General features: G+C 44.5%; 1 protein-coding gene across 1 annotated transcript in view; it reads left to right on the top strand.

Moving 5' to 3' along the window:
• The window catches only part of LOC118395557 (teneurin-3-like), a 797,463-nt gene that overhangs the window by 93,416 nt on the left and 688,282 nt on the right, over positions 1-15,765 (top strand). Inside the window, 1 exon segment of the mRNA XM_052464676.1 lies at positions 13,008-13,052. The gene's annotated coding sequence lies outside the window, so the exon portion shown is untranslated.

Raw genomic sequence — 15,765 nt, 5'->3', positions numbered from 1 at the left:
AACAGCGGCTCTTCATTGCAAAGTCCCCCATTACGAATGTCTCCTTCATGTGTCTGCTATTTATCTAAGCAGAACGTGTGCTGGTCTGACACTGCATTGCTAGTGATATGTGTATGGTGACTACAGTCACTATAACTGTTAGCTTGTTGCTAGAGAAAGGATGAAGAGAGTTCATAACTACATTGCTATTCATGGTCTGTTGGTCAGACTGGGTATGCCAATTGTGAAAGTGGATTGGTGTTGTGTCCCACCCATTCCATGGAAATACCCTGACTCATTCCATCCAGTCAGCCTCACTCCTTCTCCTCCTCCATTCCATCCAGTCAGCCTCCTTCCTTCTCCTCCTCCATTCCATCCAGTCAGCCTCCCTCCTTCTCCTCCTCCATTCCATCCAGTCAGCCTCCCTCCTTCTCCTCCTCCATTCCATCCAGTCAGCCTCCCTCCTTCTCCTCCTCCATTCCATCCAGTCAGCCTCCCTCCTTCTCCTCCTCCATTCCATCCAGTCAGCCTCACTCCTTCTCCTCCTCCATTCCATCCAGTCAGCCTCCCTCCTTCTCCTTCTCCTCCTCCATTCCATCCAGTCAGCCTCCCTCCTTCTCCTCCTCCATTCCATCCAGTCAGCCTCCCTCCTTCTCCTTCTCCTCCTCCATTCCATCCAGTCAGCCTTCCTCCTTCTCCTCCTCCATTCCATCCTCTCACACTCTTTGTAAAACAGATCAGTGAGACAGGAGACAGAGACAGAGAAAATAAGAGAGAAAGTAACATGTTTAGTTCCATCAAGTTTCTATGTTTCTACGTTTCACGTGCACATGATACACAGGTGTAAAACAGTACAGGGACATTCTTCCTTTCCCAGCAATGCAGTGAGGGTAGTAATAATATAGATAATAATAGACAATGTGAGGGGAGTAGGGAGGGCAGGGACACAGAGAGGAACTGGTGTCCTCAGAGACCAGACTACAGTATTAGACTACTGTACATGGAAGGAAGAATACTTTCAGTATCCAGGGAGCTCAGAGAGCTGTAGCTATCTAGAAAGAGCGAGAAAGACAGACAGAAAAAGTCTATCAGAGCTGACAATGGCTCGAAATAACATATGCACAGCGACCAGGAACGAAGGTTTGAATGAGTCATTTTAATAAGTTCATAGGACAGCATTTGAAATCTAAAACAAAAACAATTACAAGCGGCAGAGAAACACTGGAGAAATTACTCAGAGTACTGTAACATTGGCTCTTAATGTCTCCGAGGCGTCCAGCTTGATTACCTGTTGAGTTTCATTGCAAAATAATTGCAGAACAGTCAGCGTTTTCTGTTCATCAGTTGACTACAATAAATAGGCCTGTGTGCAAACCAATCGCTGCTCCCGTGTGTCCTCCAATCAACTCGCTCGTGCCCCGCCTACTGGGCGTGGGCTAATTTAATTAAGAGAGTTTCATTTCTGTGGTACTGTGTGTGTCAATACAACATGCAAGTAGCCCCATTTTGAGAGTGTTGGGAGGGAAATCTTGTGAGGGAAGTCTTGTGAGGGAAATTGATATTTATGGTCATGTAACTGTAACACTGTTAGAGAAGACAACCTTTTATCCCTGATGGTCATTACAATTGTCTCCATCACCTTTGTCTTCAATTCCATGAAACACTGTCCACTCAGCGAACCTCTTTTCTATACATAGTCCTCTAACTCTCTCTCTCCCTCTGTGCATCCAGTGAGTTGCTCCAGTCTTTCTGTTTCACTGTGTGACCTTCCCACTACCAGATGAATCCCTCGTCTTTCATTGTTAACACTGGCCACTCCGCTAACTTCTTCTGTATTGGTTAGAGCGTTGGGCCAGTGGCCGAAATGTCGCTGGTTCGAAATACCCGAGTGAGAAATCGTCCGATGTGTCCTTGAGCAAGGCGCTTAACCCTAATATGCTCCAGGGGTGCTGGACTACCAAGGCTGACCCTGTAAAACAACACATTTCACTGCACCTATCCAGCGAGTTAGTCCCTTCTCTCCCTGAGTGTGACCTTCCTACCGTTCAGCCCTAAAGAGGCTCACTTAAACTAAGCCTTTGTCTCAAATGCTCCCTATTCCCTATGGGCCCTGGTCCAAAGTAGTGCACTGCATAGGGAATAGGGTGGCATTTGGAATGCAGACCTCAGAGAGCCACTCTCTGCACTGCACCCTCCCTGGGACTCCTTCATTTCCTCCCCTGTCACCCTGGGTTAGGGCCAGCATGCATCATCCCACCCTGCCAGGCCCTGCCTGTGTGAGGCTCTGTGGTTGTAGCAGTGTAGGCTCCCGACCACTCAATCAGAAGACATGCTACACAGGCTCTCTCTCTCCATCCATCTCTTCTCTCTCTTTCTCTCTCTCCATCCATCTCTTCTCTCTCTTTCTCTCTCTCCACCCATCTCTTCTTTCTCTCTCTCTCCACCCATCTCTTCTCTCTCTTTCTCTCTCCACCCATCTCTTCTCTCTCTTTCTCTCTCTCCATCCATCTCTTCTCTCTCTCTCTCTCTCTCTCCACCCATCTTTTCTCTCTTTCTCTCGCTCTCTCTCATCCATCTCTTCTCTCTCTTCTTTCTCTCGCTCTCTCCATTCCTCTCTTCTCTCCCTCTCCATCCATCTCTTCTCTCTCTTTCTCTCGCTCCATCCATCCATCTCTTCTCTCTCTTTCTTTCTCTCTCCACCCATCTCTTCTCTCTCTTTCTCTCGCTCTCTCTCCATCCATCTATCTCTTCTCTCTCTCTTCTCTCTCGCTCGCTCTCTCTCCATTCCCTTTCTCCCTCTCCATCCATCTCTTTTCTCTCTCTTTTGCTCTCTCTCCACCCATCTCTCTCTCTCTCCATTCATCTCTTCTCTCTCTCTCCATTCATCTCTTCTCTCCCTCTCCATCCATCTCTATCGCTCTCTTCTCTCTCTCTCCATCCACCTCTTCTCTCTCTCTTCTCTCTCTCTCCATCCACCTCTTCTCTCTCCATCCACCTCCTCTCTCTCTCTCTCTCTCTCTCTCTCTCTCTCACTCACTCACTCACTCACTCACTCACTCACTCACTCACTCACTCACTCACTCACTCACTCACTCACTCACTCACTCACTCACTCACTCACTCACTCACTCACTCACTCACTCACTCACTCTCTCTCTGCAAAGGAAAGAGACTGAAGTGTCTTATGATAGTGATACAGCACTGTCCTTATATGATGTTGGCCGTGTCTGTCTCTCCTGCTACTTACTGTATACTAATCTACATACTATATCAACATACATACTGAGAAGGTTGTTTCCTGCCATTCGTTCATTTTGATACAGCCCGTCTGCTTATCTGATTATCAGCTGTTGTGAAACACACCTGGGCCTGAACACGATTCACCTCCTCAGTAGCTTGCAGTGAATTCTGAACATGATCCACCTCTTCAATAGCATGCAGTGAACTCTGAACATTATTCACCTCCTCAATATCATGCAGTGAATTCTGAACATGATTCACCTCCTCAGTAGCTTGCAGTGAATTCTGAACATGATTCACCTCCTCAATAGCATGCAGTGAACTCTGAACATGATTCACCTCCTCAATAGCATGCAGTGAACTCTGAACATGATTCACCTCCTCAATAGCATGCAGTGAACTCTGAACATGATTCACCTCCTCAATATCATGCAGTGAATTCTGAACATGATTCACCTCCTCAATATCATGCAGTGAATTCTGAACATGATTCACCTCCTCAATAGCATGCAGTGAACTCTGAACATGATTCACCTCCTCAATATCATGCAGTGAACTCTGAACATGATTCACCTCCTCAATAGCATGCAGTGAACTCTGAACATGATTCACCTCCTCAATAGCATGCAGTGAACTCTGAACATGATTCACCTCCTCAATAGCATGCAGTGAACTCTGAACATGATTCACCTCCTCAATATCATGCAGTGAATTCTGAACATGATTCACCTCCTCAGTAGCATGCAGTGAACTCTGAACATGATTCACCTCCTCAGTAGCATGCAGTGAACTCTGAACATGATTCACCTCCTCAGTAGCATGCAGTGAACTCTGAACATGATTCACCTCCTCAATAGCATGCAGTGAACTCTGAACATGATTCACCTCCTCAATATCATGCAGTGAATTCTGAACATGATTCACCTCCTCAGTAGCATGCAGTGAACTCTGAACATGATTCACCTCCTCAATAGCATGCAGTGAACTCTGAACATGATTCACCTCCTCAATAGCATGCAGTGAACTCTGAACATGATTCACCTCCTCAATAGCATGCAGTGAACTCTGAACATGATTCACCTCCTCAATATCATGCAGTGAACTCTGAACATGATTCACCTCAGTAACGAGATGAAAAGCAGAAAGTGAGTAAGACATCCTGGTATTTAAAGCATACCAAATTTTTGAATTGTCACTTACTATAAAATGTTATATTTTCACATCCACAATCATTTTGAGTACGCGTATTGAGACAGGCCCATTGTCTCAGTCTTACATGACTGAATGATTGGCATTAGGGATGTATTCTGATTGTAGATTTCTGTTTTAAACAGAGAGGTCCTGGTTACTATAACAATTTGTTTTGGACTTGAGAGGAGGAGGAGGAGAGGAGAGGAGAGGGAGGGGTAGAAGAGAAACATGATAGTTTTGCCAGGACCTGAAGGGCAACGGCAGGCCCCCAAATTCAATGAAGAAACAATCAAGCGTGGCTAACACGGCATAATGGCTTTTTAAAAAAGATAGATGTAGCGTAAATGACTCCTTTATGTCCAGGAGGAGCAGGGAGAGAATGGTTTGAGGCACTAGGTGAGGAAATCCAGAACCCACCAACCAGCTGATGCTTTCTGATTAGCAGCCAAATTGCAGGAGAGGAAAGAGGAGAGAGAGAATGGTTGTTTTCTTTGTAAAGGTGGACGGGTGGAGGCCTTTCAGCGACGGGAGCGACGGTAGCCATTTTTCTTCCAATATGGATTTGTATGTCAGGCTCTGTGAATCGTGATGTGTGTGTGTGTGTGTGTGTATGTGTGTGTGTGAAGTGTGTGTGATCCCGAATTGACAGCAAGACGAGGGAGCACGAACATACTCATAAGATCTGTGGGTGACATGATAATGCAACCTTGACTGCCTTCCTAACTGCGCCTGGTAGAATGTTCCTCGACGAAGAACGGCGGCTTTCCCAGGCAACTTTAGACCGCTGTTTACAATGTTCACACACTGAAGAAAGAACACATAGTAATCCTCATTCACATCCCACCATGCCCTCCTGCGCCTCTCTGATTTATAGAAAACCCTGTAACCATTATTAGTCAATCTAAAGGAGTGTGTGCACAAAGAATATTTGCGCGTCGTAAAATGGAATTAAGATGGGGCTGAAAACGAACCGGGTGTCTCTCTTAAACTGTGATATGAATATTTTATGGCAGACCTGGGAGGGCTTTGTGATTTACGATGCAGATTGGGAACACACAAGCCAGGTATGCGTGCCAAACAGCAACCTGTTCCCTACGTAGCACCTTATGCGCTCTGCTCAAAAGTACATAGGGGATAGGGGGCCATTTAGCATGTAGCCTAGCTTTCTGCTGCCACATTATGACCCCAGCTGTATATCTACTAACTAGGATCTCCCTGCAACGAATGGTGTGTAGAGAAAGGCTCCCGTGCATGTGGTGGTTATCTGCTTTGTAGACTGGTGTTAGTCATCTTAAGGTCTACAGAAGAATATATTCCATACACAACGCCCACAGAGATGCTGACGTGTCTCTGAACACGCAGTGTATATCACTGTTGACCTCTTTCACCGTCGCAGCCCTATTTTCCCTTGCCTTGCTAAACTAGCCTGACGTGGAGGATTATGAGACGTAGGAAAGTGAAGAACGCATACACACACACACACCGATACACACACACACACACACACACACACACACACACACACACACACACACACACACACACACACACACACACACACACACACACACACACACACACACACACACACACACACACACACATAGTACCATATCCATGTACCGGAGCAGAGGTTAGCTACTGTCGTAGCCTTCTCTGCGAGAGCATAACACCCTGGAGAAACTAGCCACACAACTTCCCTTTATTAAAGGCCTTTCATTCGGCAGGAGTACAGTACATGTAGCAGGCTGCCGCAGAAGACGAGTGTGCGGGCGAGATGATGGCCTGATCAGTGTCTAGTCACCGTCCGTCGTCGTGCTTAACTTAACCTTGTGTTAGAGAACATCCCCTAATCCCAGGACTTCATGGCGTGGGTACGTGTCGCGTCTGTGCGCGTGTGTATTTCCCAAGAGACTGGGAGCGGTGTGTAATGTCTAATCACCCTGGAGACTGGACATGATTAAGCTCTCAGAAAGCGTTTAGAGGATGTTAATGAATGAATTACCTGTTGGCTGGATTAGATGTCATGTTGTTAACCTGTTCAGTGCCAATGGTGTCCATATTAGGACAGCCTCAGCCTCGCAGGGAGTTAGTGTCAGTGTAATCCAGGCCAGGTATCTGTTTGTCCTCATACGGATACCGTATGAACCAGACATGGCCAGAGTTGACTGGCTGTGATTTGAGGATCCTTAAAGGAAATTAGGCTAAGAGTTAACTCAGACGTTTACACGAGGCAGGGTTTGTTTCTGTTGTACTGGATTTCCAAGGTGATCTGACAGCTTGTACTCTGCATTTCTGATTAAGTAGAGGTTTTCAGTCGAACCAGGTGTACAAACAAACAGCAGAATATGAAACAGATCATAGACCATCCCTGTTGTTGATATTGTCATTTTGCCAGAATAAGGGATATTGCTGGAGTTTGGTTCGCCACATATGTTCAGTGAAATCCAAACTACAGGTGTTGAATTTAAACATGTATACATTCCCATACACCTGCAGAATGCAGTAAGGGCTTTCAAAAGTCTTACAGACAGGTGGAGTAGAGTGGACACACACATACACCAACTGCTGTTGGTTGTCTTCTCTCTCTCTCTCTCTCTGGCTCTTTTTTTCTTTCGGTCTCTTTCTCTCTCTTGGTCTCTCGCTGTCTCACTCTCGCTCTCTCTCGGTCTCTCTTTCTCTCTCTGTCTTGCTCTCTCTTTCTCCCCCTCTCTCTTGGTCTATTCCTCTCTCTGTCTCGCCTTCTCTCTCTCTCTCTCGGCCTCTTTTTCCCCCTTTCTCTCTCGCTCTCTCTCTGTGTCTTTCTCACTCTTTCTCGTTTTCTCTCTCTGCCTTGTCCTTTCCATCTGATTAAGATGAGTCCTTTACAGGCCCACTTGACAAGCCATCTCAATAACAGTCCTAAGGTCAACCAGTCGCCGAGGAAAGGGAAATCAAAACGACATAAATCCACCAATCATACCTCTGCATTCATCAATGTTGGGTGTGTGTTTCTATGCACTGAAAATGCTTGGTTATTTTTTCAAAGTGAGACTTGTCGAAGGAGATAAAAACTACTGGTGAGTTGGAATCGCATAACATTTGCCGCACCTGCATAAAAGTTCAGTCAGTTTTATTTTGTAGAAGGTCTGCTGGGACAAGGAACCAAACTTAAGTTCAGAACTGTATTCTTCAAGAGTACCTCATGTTCCCTAATGTGCCTTCCGGGGAACGTTCTGACACCTGGCACACCTTTACCTGGCCATTGTTTTGGAACAAAACCTGCCCCTCACTCCCCAAGCCCTCAACCTTTACTGTATCGCTAGCTGTTTCTTCTGTCTAGGGCCACAGGGAGCAGGGGAGCGCCACATAATTAGCCCAGGGTAGAGTGAGGGGAGCTGGGGTAGCTCGGTGCAGTCTCCCCCATGGGTCTCCATTACCGAAAGAGTCTCCATTGGAAGTCACCTGCCAAGGAGGCCCCTGTGATGCTAAGGCCCTGAGAGAGGCTCCTTTTAGGGGGACGGGGGTAAGGGCTCCGTCCTCTCCATCCTCCACAGAGCAGATCACCCGGGTTCCTGGTGCATCGCCTCCTGTCACCCTACTGTCGGCCCCTCACACACAGTTTTAAAGCCAATTTCCTGCGATTCTACACATTCTGCCATGGAGCTAAGCGTACATTTTTCCGTTTTAGAGCTAGTTTCATGCAATTATTTGCATTTTGCAATGATTAATGCTGTCATTTGGCTCAAACATAAAAACAAAATTAATTCATTGTTTTTGCAATTTTCTATTAACACTGAAAATCCCTGCATGCACACACATTCATACTGACTTTCTCTTGTTCTCATTTCGTATTTTAATTTCTCATGTATTTTTGTCCTTGCTATTTTGAGTGATATATTGATTCCTGCTTTGTTGGGTTTGGAGCTTGCAAGAAAGGTATTTCACTGTATTTGTGCACGTAATTAAAACTTGAAACAGACAGGCACACACACACACACACACACACACACACACACACACACACACACACACACACACACACACACACACACACACACACACACACACACACACACACACAGATATGTATGCTTGCACAGCCACACACACACACACACACACACACACACACACACACACACACACACACACACACACACACTGTAACTGTTAGACGGTGGACTCTGCTGCTAGGCTCTAACCTCACCTGCGATGAGAATCAATCATTTTTATTTTTGTTCCTCTGTAATTTCTACTTTCACTACAAATAGTCTCCTTCCCTGGTAAGGACCACCTTTTTGCAGGATAATTAGAGTGGGAATGGAGAGCAGTTTGGAGGGCATAAACTGGCCTTGGTCTTTTCATATTCTGTTTGAATGACAAAGGGAAACAATTTTGCATTAAGAAATTGTATATGCTTGTTATTTTCCAATTTTCTACATAAAATAAAATAAAAGTAGCACAACAAAAGTCGAAGGTCCCCCTGAGGTTAGCCAACAAAAGCAACTAATTTCCTAGCATTTTACATGCCCCAGTCATTCATTCATTCCTCCTACCTGTAGCTCTCTGCAGTTGTGGTACTTCACTGTCCTCGTGCAAAGAACAAACAAAGGACTTGCGTGTCTCCCTGCCCAGCAAGCAGTCTCATCTGTATCAGCCCCATTGTTGTCCTCAGCTTTTTGAGAAGAGAAGAAGAGACTCAAGTTGTGGCATCACATTTGAGACGTAGACCCTTTGATGTTCTCATTTTCTAGCTAGCTAGAAGCCACTGGCCCCTGACTGGGCTGGTGTGTGTGTGTGTGTGTGTGTGTGTGTGTGTGTGTGTGTGTGTGTGTGTGTGTGTGTGTGTGTGTGTGTGTGTGTGTGTGTGTGTGTGTGTGTGTGTGTGTGTGTGTGTGTGTGTGTGTGAAAGCTGTGAACAGAACAGAAGCCGCCCACGTTTGTCCCTCATAACGTACAGACCAGGGATTCGGCTGTGCTGATTGAGTCCAGACGCACGCTGTGTTTCTGACTCTCAGAGAACATGGCAGTGTTCTTCTCTTTTTGAGGAGACGCTGGTTCATGATGAAACTCATCCCTTGGATCATTAACTCAGAAGATGTGTCCTGATATTATATTTATAATGTATTAGTTGTTATAGGGCCGGAGGGTTAGGACATCATAGAAGAGGACTGTTTTTCTGCATCTATTAGAGATAGGAAACCCAGACTGAAAGAGATGATCTCTCCATGGTACGGAGACCCCCTGTGTTCATATCAAATCAAATGTTATTGGTCACATACACGTGGTTAGCAGATGTTAATGTGAGTGTAGTTAAATGCTTGTGCTTCTAGTTCCGACAGTGCAGTAATATCTACAAATAATCGAACAATTCCCAACAACTACCTAATGCACACAAATCTAACAAGTAATTGAACAATTCCCCAATAACTACCTAATACACACAAACCTAAAGGGGTGAATGAGAATATGTACATATAAGTATATGGATGAGCGATGGTGGACCGGCATAGGGAAGGTGCAGTAGATGTTATAAAATACAGTAGTGTCCAGTGATTGGGTCTCAATATAGTATATACATGTGACATGAGTAATGTAAGATATGTATACATTATTAAAGTGACATTATTTAGAGTGGTATTGTTTAAAGTGACTAGCAATCCATTTATTAAAGTGTCTAGTTATTGGGTCTCAATGTAGGCAGCAGCCTCTCTGATTTAGTGATTGCTGTTTAGCAGTCTGATGGCCTTGAGATAGAAGCTGTTTCTCAATCTCTAGGTCCCATCTTTGATGCACCTATACTGACCTCGCATTCTGGATGATAGTGGTGTGAACAGGCAGTGGCTCGGGTGGTTGTTGTCCTTGATGATTTTTTTGGCCTTCCTCTGACATCGGGTGCTGTAAGTGTCCTTGAGGGCAGGTAGTTTGTTCCCGGTGATGCGTTGTGCAGACCGCACTACCCCCTGGAGAGCCTTGCAGTTGCCGTACCAGGCCGTGATACAGCCCGACAGGATGCTCTCGATTGTGCATCTGTAAAAGTTTGTCAGGGTTTTGGGTGACAAGCCAAATTTCTTCAGCCTCCTGAGGTTGAAAAGGCGCTGTTACGCCACTGTCCCTGTGGGTGGACAATTTCAGTTTGTCTGTGTACGCCCAGGAAGTTGACACTGCTGACCCTTCGATGTGGATAGAGTGGTGCTCCCTCTACTGTTTCCTGAGGTCCGCGATCATCTCCTTTGTTTTGTTGACATTGAGTGAGAGGTTATGTGCCTGACACCACACTCCGAGTGCCCTCACCTCCTCCCTGTAGGCCTACTACTGTTGTGTCGTCTGCAAACTTGATGATTGAGTTGGAGGCGTGCGTGGCCACGCAGTCATGGGTGAACAGGGAGTACAGGAGAGGGCTGAGCACACATCCTTGTGGGGCCCCAGTGTTGAGGGTCAGTGAAGTGGAGATGTTGTTTCCCACCTTCACCACCTGCGGGCGGCCCGTCAGAAAGTCCAGGACCCAGTTGCACAGGGAAGGGTTGAGACCAAGGGCCTCCAGCTTGATGATGAGCTTGGAGGGTACTATGGTGTTGAATTTGTTTCTGATTTGTTAAACAGAAAACCCAAACATATGGCAGCAGATCCACAAGGTCTGTCATGAGAGTTGACTGTATAGTTCCCTTAACGAAAAGCACCGTTAGTAAATCCGCTTTCTCTGTGACAGCTTCCCATGTCTGGAATACACTGCCATCAGACACACACAACTGCACCACATATCACACTTTCACAAAATGTATGAATACATGGCTAAAGGTCAATCAGATTTGTGAACATAATCCCTAGCTGTGTATTGCCGCTGTCCATGTTGTCTGTAGCTTGTGAGGTGCGGAAACACTTTGTTGCTTTTATGAATTTTGTTTTGCTGCTTTTTGTTCTATGTTGCTCTGTCTGTATGCTATGTCTTGCTTGTCCTATGTTGCTCTGCGTGTGCTCACTGCTCCTCAATGATTGTCTATATTGTTTTTAATAACCTTCCCAGGGACTGCGGTTGAAAATTAGCCGGCTGGCTAGAAACGGCACTTTTCCTGAAAGGTTGATTAATGTGCACTGTCCCTGTAAAAAAATAAAATAAACTCTACTCAATGCTGAGCTGTAATCAATGAACAGCATTCGTACATAGGTATTCTTCTTGTCCCGATGGGATAGGGCAGTGTGTAGTGTGATGGCAATTGTGTCATCTGTGGACCTGTTGGGGCGGTATGCAAACTGAAATGGGTCTAGGGTGGCTGGTAAGGTGGCAGTGATATGATCCTTGTCTAGCCTCTCAAAGTACTTCATGATGACAGAAGTGAATGCTACGGGGCGGCAGTCATTTAGTTCAGTTATCTTTGCCTTCTTGGGTACAGGAACAATGGTAGCCATCTTGAAGCATATGGGGACAACAGACGAGGATAGGGAGCGATTAAAAATGTCAATTTATGCAGGTTATATGCTATGTAAAGGTAGTGTTTATATAACACCCCCTTATGTTTTAGGTAACAAATAATAGGCTATAAGGTCAGCTGTATTCACTGCTGCAGTTGTTATCATGTCAGTCTACAAGTCACAGTACAGCAGCAACAATCCAAATGGATTATTCAGTCAATGATGTATATGTTATGTTTAAAAAGCATATTGCATTACTTTTAAAGGTGCAGTATGCAGATATCGCTCCGCCATTTCCGGGTTGCTAAAATTTGAATGGTTTGCCTAATTACAGTTTGTGATAAAACAAGTGTAGAGAATCATTGTACCATCTAAACCGCTGTGAAATATATTTTCAATAACTAGAAATAAAGTATTTTCAGCTTCTTTGAAGCTGGTAAGTAAAAGGGAAAAAAACAACTTACGAACGTGAAGCATAGAAATAGCACACATAGACCATATCTACCGCTCCTTAGACTTGCTTTCAATGACAATGACAGATCTATAAATCACATTCCTATTTGAATTTGGTCAGGGTTGCCCACAAAGTTATATATTGCAGATTTTAATAGGGAAATACTTGTTTTTGTTTCAAAACAGGTTATGGTGAGGCTCTACTTGAGGGTAACAGAACCAGTAGATGGAGCTCTAGAGCTACTGGTGAAGGATAAATACAGCCAACCATTCAGCGCCATTTAACTCTCCAACCTGCTCCATGTCTGCAATTAAACTGCCAATGATTAGCAGTACTTTGGCTGACATCGCCCATATAAATGGCACATTTGGTGGCGAATAGCTTCTTCTATTCCTAATTGAGGAGAGTATGAATTGTGTTAGGTCCTTCAGATTGTAGAGGGCCAGGGCCACAGCTCCTGGTACACAACACCAATCTGCTCCCGCTGAGATCTTTATGAATTCAGTCTGGCTCCTGTCTTTATATGAAAATAGGAAAATGAGGCCATTGGGTTTTTTTTTCTGTGTTGATTCCTGTTTTTCCTCGGTTCTTGTAAAGGCTGAATCATGGTGGCTTGTATAGCCTGTAGTCAGAGCCAGTCTCATGTGTTAGAAGCAGAGGCGTGTTGCTGTAGTGTATGTTGTAATAAAGAGGGCGGGGGGGGTCAGAAAACAGCCTCTCTATAATGTCTTCTTCTCTCTTTCTCCTGCAGGTCCAAGCATCTGTCTGAGGACAGAGGTAGTGGGAGTCCGTAAATGTAAGTGTCTTGATTTTCTGAATGAACATAATACTAAGTACTATGAATATGTATAATAGTAATGTAGCATATTGTTTTATAATAAACCAATACACAAACAATAGTAATGATAATCTTAATAACAGTTAATGATCTGGGAAAGGTGAGTAACTTTCCTGCTCGTAAACTTTACAATAACCATCACAAAAGTCCAGCAAAAAAAGTGCAAAGATCTTGAGGCCGTTAGCTATTTCCGACACTCGGTAGCTGTGCATGATCGAGTCACTTCAAGTAACTGACGAATCTAACCCAGCCTAGAGGCGTTTTGGATGGGACGACATGTATCCTGACGATCCACCCTGGTCAGTTCTGACAGGCCATCAAGCATGTCTTTATCCATATCAATGTTTCTGCTCCTGTACAGTACACAGAGAACATCCCTCCTAGCTGATACCCTCCCCGGCTACCATCCCATCTGCTCAGCCACCCGGTGACTGATGACCCCTCTGGTGTGATTCGCTTGACACACACGCTCTCACTCACCCACCCACTCATACAGACTCACACCCCCTGCAGGATGAGTAGTGAACACAGCTACTAGTACTCTGCCCACGCCTGCCTCACCCTCCACTCATCCATCCACTCATCCCTCCCATCCCTCCCTCCCTCCAATGTTCTCTCCTCTCTTCTCCCTTTGGTGTGTCTGACGGCGCTCCACGCTGCCCCATGCTGATTTCCCACAATCCCCCCGTCAGCAGTGGGCCGCTCAGCACTCGCTACCCATGAGCACTCTTCTCTCCTCGCCCGTCTTTTCTTATGGGAGGCAGCGTGGGGGCAGCGTGTTGTGTATTGTACAGTAATGCACAATGTCAGGCCCCCTGTGAACAGAGAAAAGGGTAGGGTGAGATGGTGAGGGGGGGGGGGTCAGGGAGAATCTAACCCTACATTGAGAGGATTAAGAGTTAGCCAATGCAGAGAGGTTAGCCGGGTAATGTGGATTGAGTCTCTATCACGGCAGATACACATCTATCGTTTGAAACTGATCCCGCCTGTGCTCTGAGGACCCATTGACCATAGTTAGTGTTTAGTTAGTTTATTAAAACATCCAGAGGTCTAGTACCTGTTCAAGAAATGTGGATCTATTAGAAGGTTCTGTTTGTTTCGTTTGGCGTATGTTTCGTAACCAAGAGCTGCCATTTTAGGATATTGAGACTGCGCATCTGTGATTTCACAAAATGGCGGATGATGTTGGGATGAGCACAGAAGGTATGTGTGCGAAGCCGAAGTAGGCCTGTGTTTCGCAAAATGTCCGTATTTTAATGAATACAAAATAATTATGACACTTCAAATAGTTCTTATTTTTCTGTTGAGCAGCCTAAACCACAGTAATCTTGTTATATGTCTTTAGTTTGATAAATGTATCTTTTGGAATATTGTGACATTTTTTGGTCAAAAATGATCGTGACAGACAGACATACAGATTTTCAGGGCAATTTTCAAAGCTCCCTAAAATCACATTTGCCAGTAGAACAAGTAACAGAGTCAACTATTACTCATAGAAATAATTGTTTTAAATTCCATTTGTTTACGTGTAGAATTTGGCGGCCATTTCTTCCCGTTTTCTCAAGTCAATTGAATATCCGTGGTTGACATTTTTGACATTAAATAGTGGACGTAATTCATTATTATAGTTTAGAAGTCTCTAAGGCTTAAGAATGAGGGAATTTTACACGTTGGTAATTATTTACGGGGCTTGAAGGAGGCTAATTTACAGTGTGGGCTGAGTTATTAATACGTCCATGTCCTTGACCACATTGAAAATGAGCCGCTAAAAGACGAAAGGCCATTTCACTTTTCATTGTTCAATTGCTCAATTCTCACTTAATTACCATCCACATTACTTTGTATTAGAAGAACAGGACATTTATAGCAGTACTGTGCTCTTAAAAAAAAAGACAACAAAAAGCAATTAATGTTGAATTCCTCTTCAACGGCTTTTGTTATCGTTTCCTATTTAAGAAACTGCAAAGAGGTGGACTTAAAAAGGAAAATACTGTTAACAGTCATATTAATTGCGAGTTGATTATTGCGAATCGTAAGCAGACGTAAAGGTTCAGTAGTTTACAATGAATTGTTTTTAATTAAAAGGGATTTGCTTGATTGAAATTACTTATACATACCTTGTTAATGGGTTATCAAAATGAACAGGCCTCTATGGTTGAAAAGTGCATTGGAACTACTTCCAAGTGAGTTGTGGAGACTTAAAATGGTGCCCTCTGGACTCACTAAAATGTCCTACTTTAAGAATTTGACATTTTGAGGTAGACATATACATAATGAGTCAATTGACATTTAATGACCTTATATTTAACTATAGCATTCTGTAATAAAAATAATTGAATTTTTCAGTCATTACAATGGTACGTAATGTGAAATATAGAGTAAATAGTAGGCCTAACTGAAACAACCTGGCACAGAACTAGCCACAAAAGTGCTGACTCCAAATAGAGTCTCACTGACCACCACCCAGTAACCAACAAGCGTACTGATGCACTTAATCGTCGCAGCAAAAACAAAACTCTAAACATCAGCAGTGCTCAAAAAACTGTACCTTGTGACGATCCAGTTGAGTGTCCGATAATGTCTACTCTCCTCGCCGCACGAGCGATACCTTTTGCAGTCTTTTGTGCAGGCCAGAGACTCTGCCTGCTTGTCGTCTAATGCCTCTGTATGC

This window comes from Oncorhynchus keta, chromosome 16 (genome assembly GCF_023373465.1).
Source record: "Oncorhynchus keta strain PuntledgeMale-10-30-2019 chromosome 16, Oket_V2, whole genome shotgun sequence".
Taxonomy (NCBI): Eukaryota; Metazoa; Chordata; class Actinopteri; order Salmoniformes; family Salmonidae; genus Oncorhynchus; species Oncorhynchus keta.
This window is presented reverse-complemented; position numbering and strand designations above follow the sequence as displayed.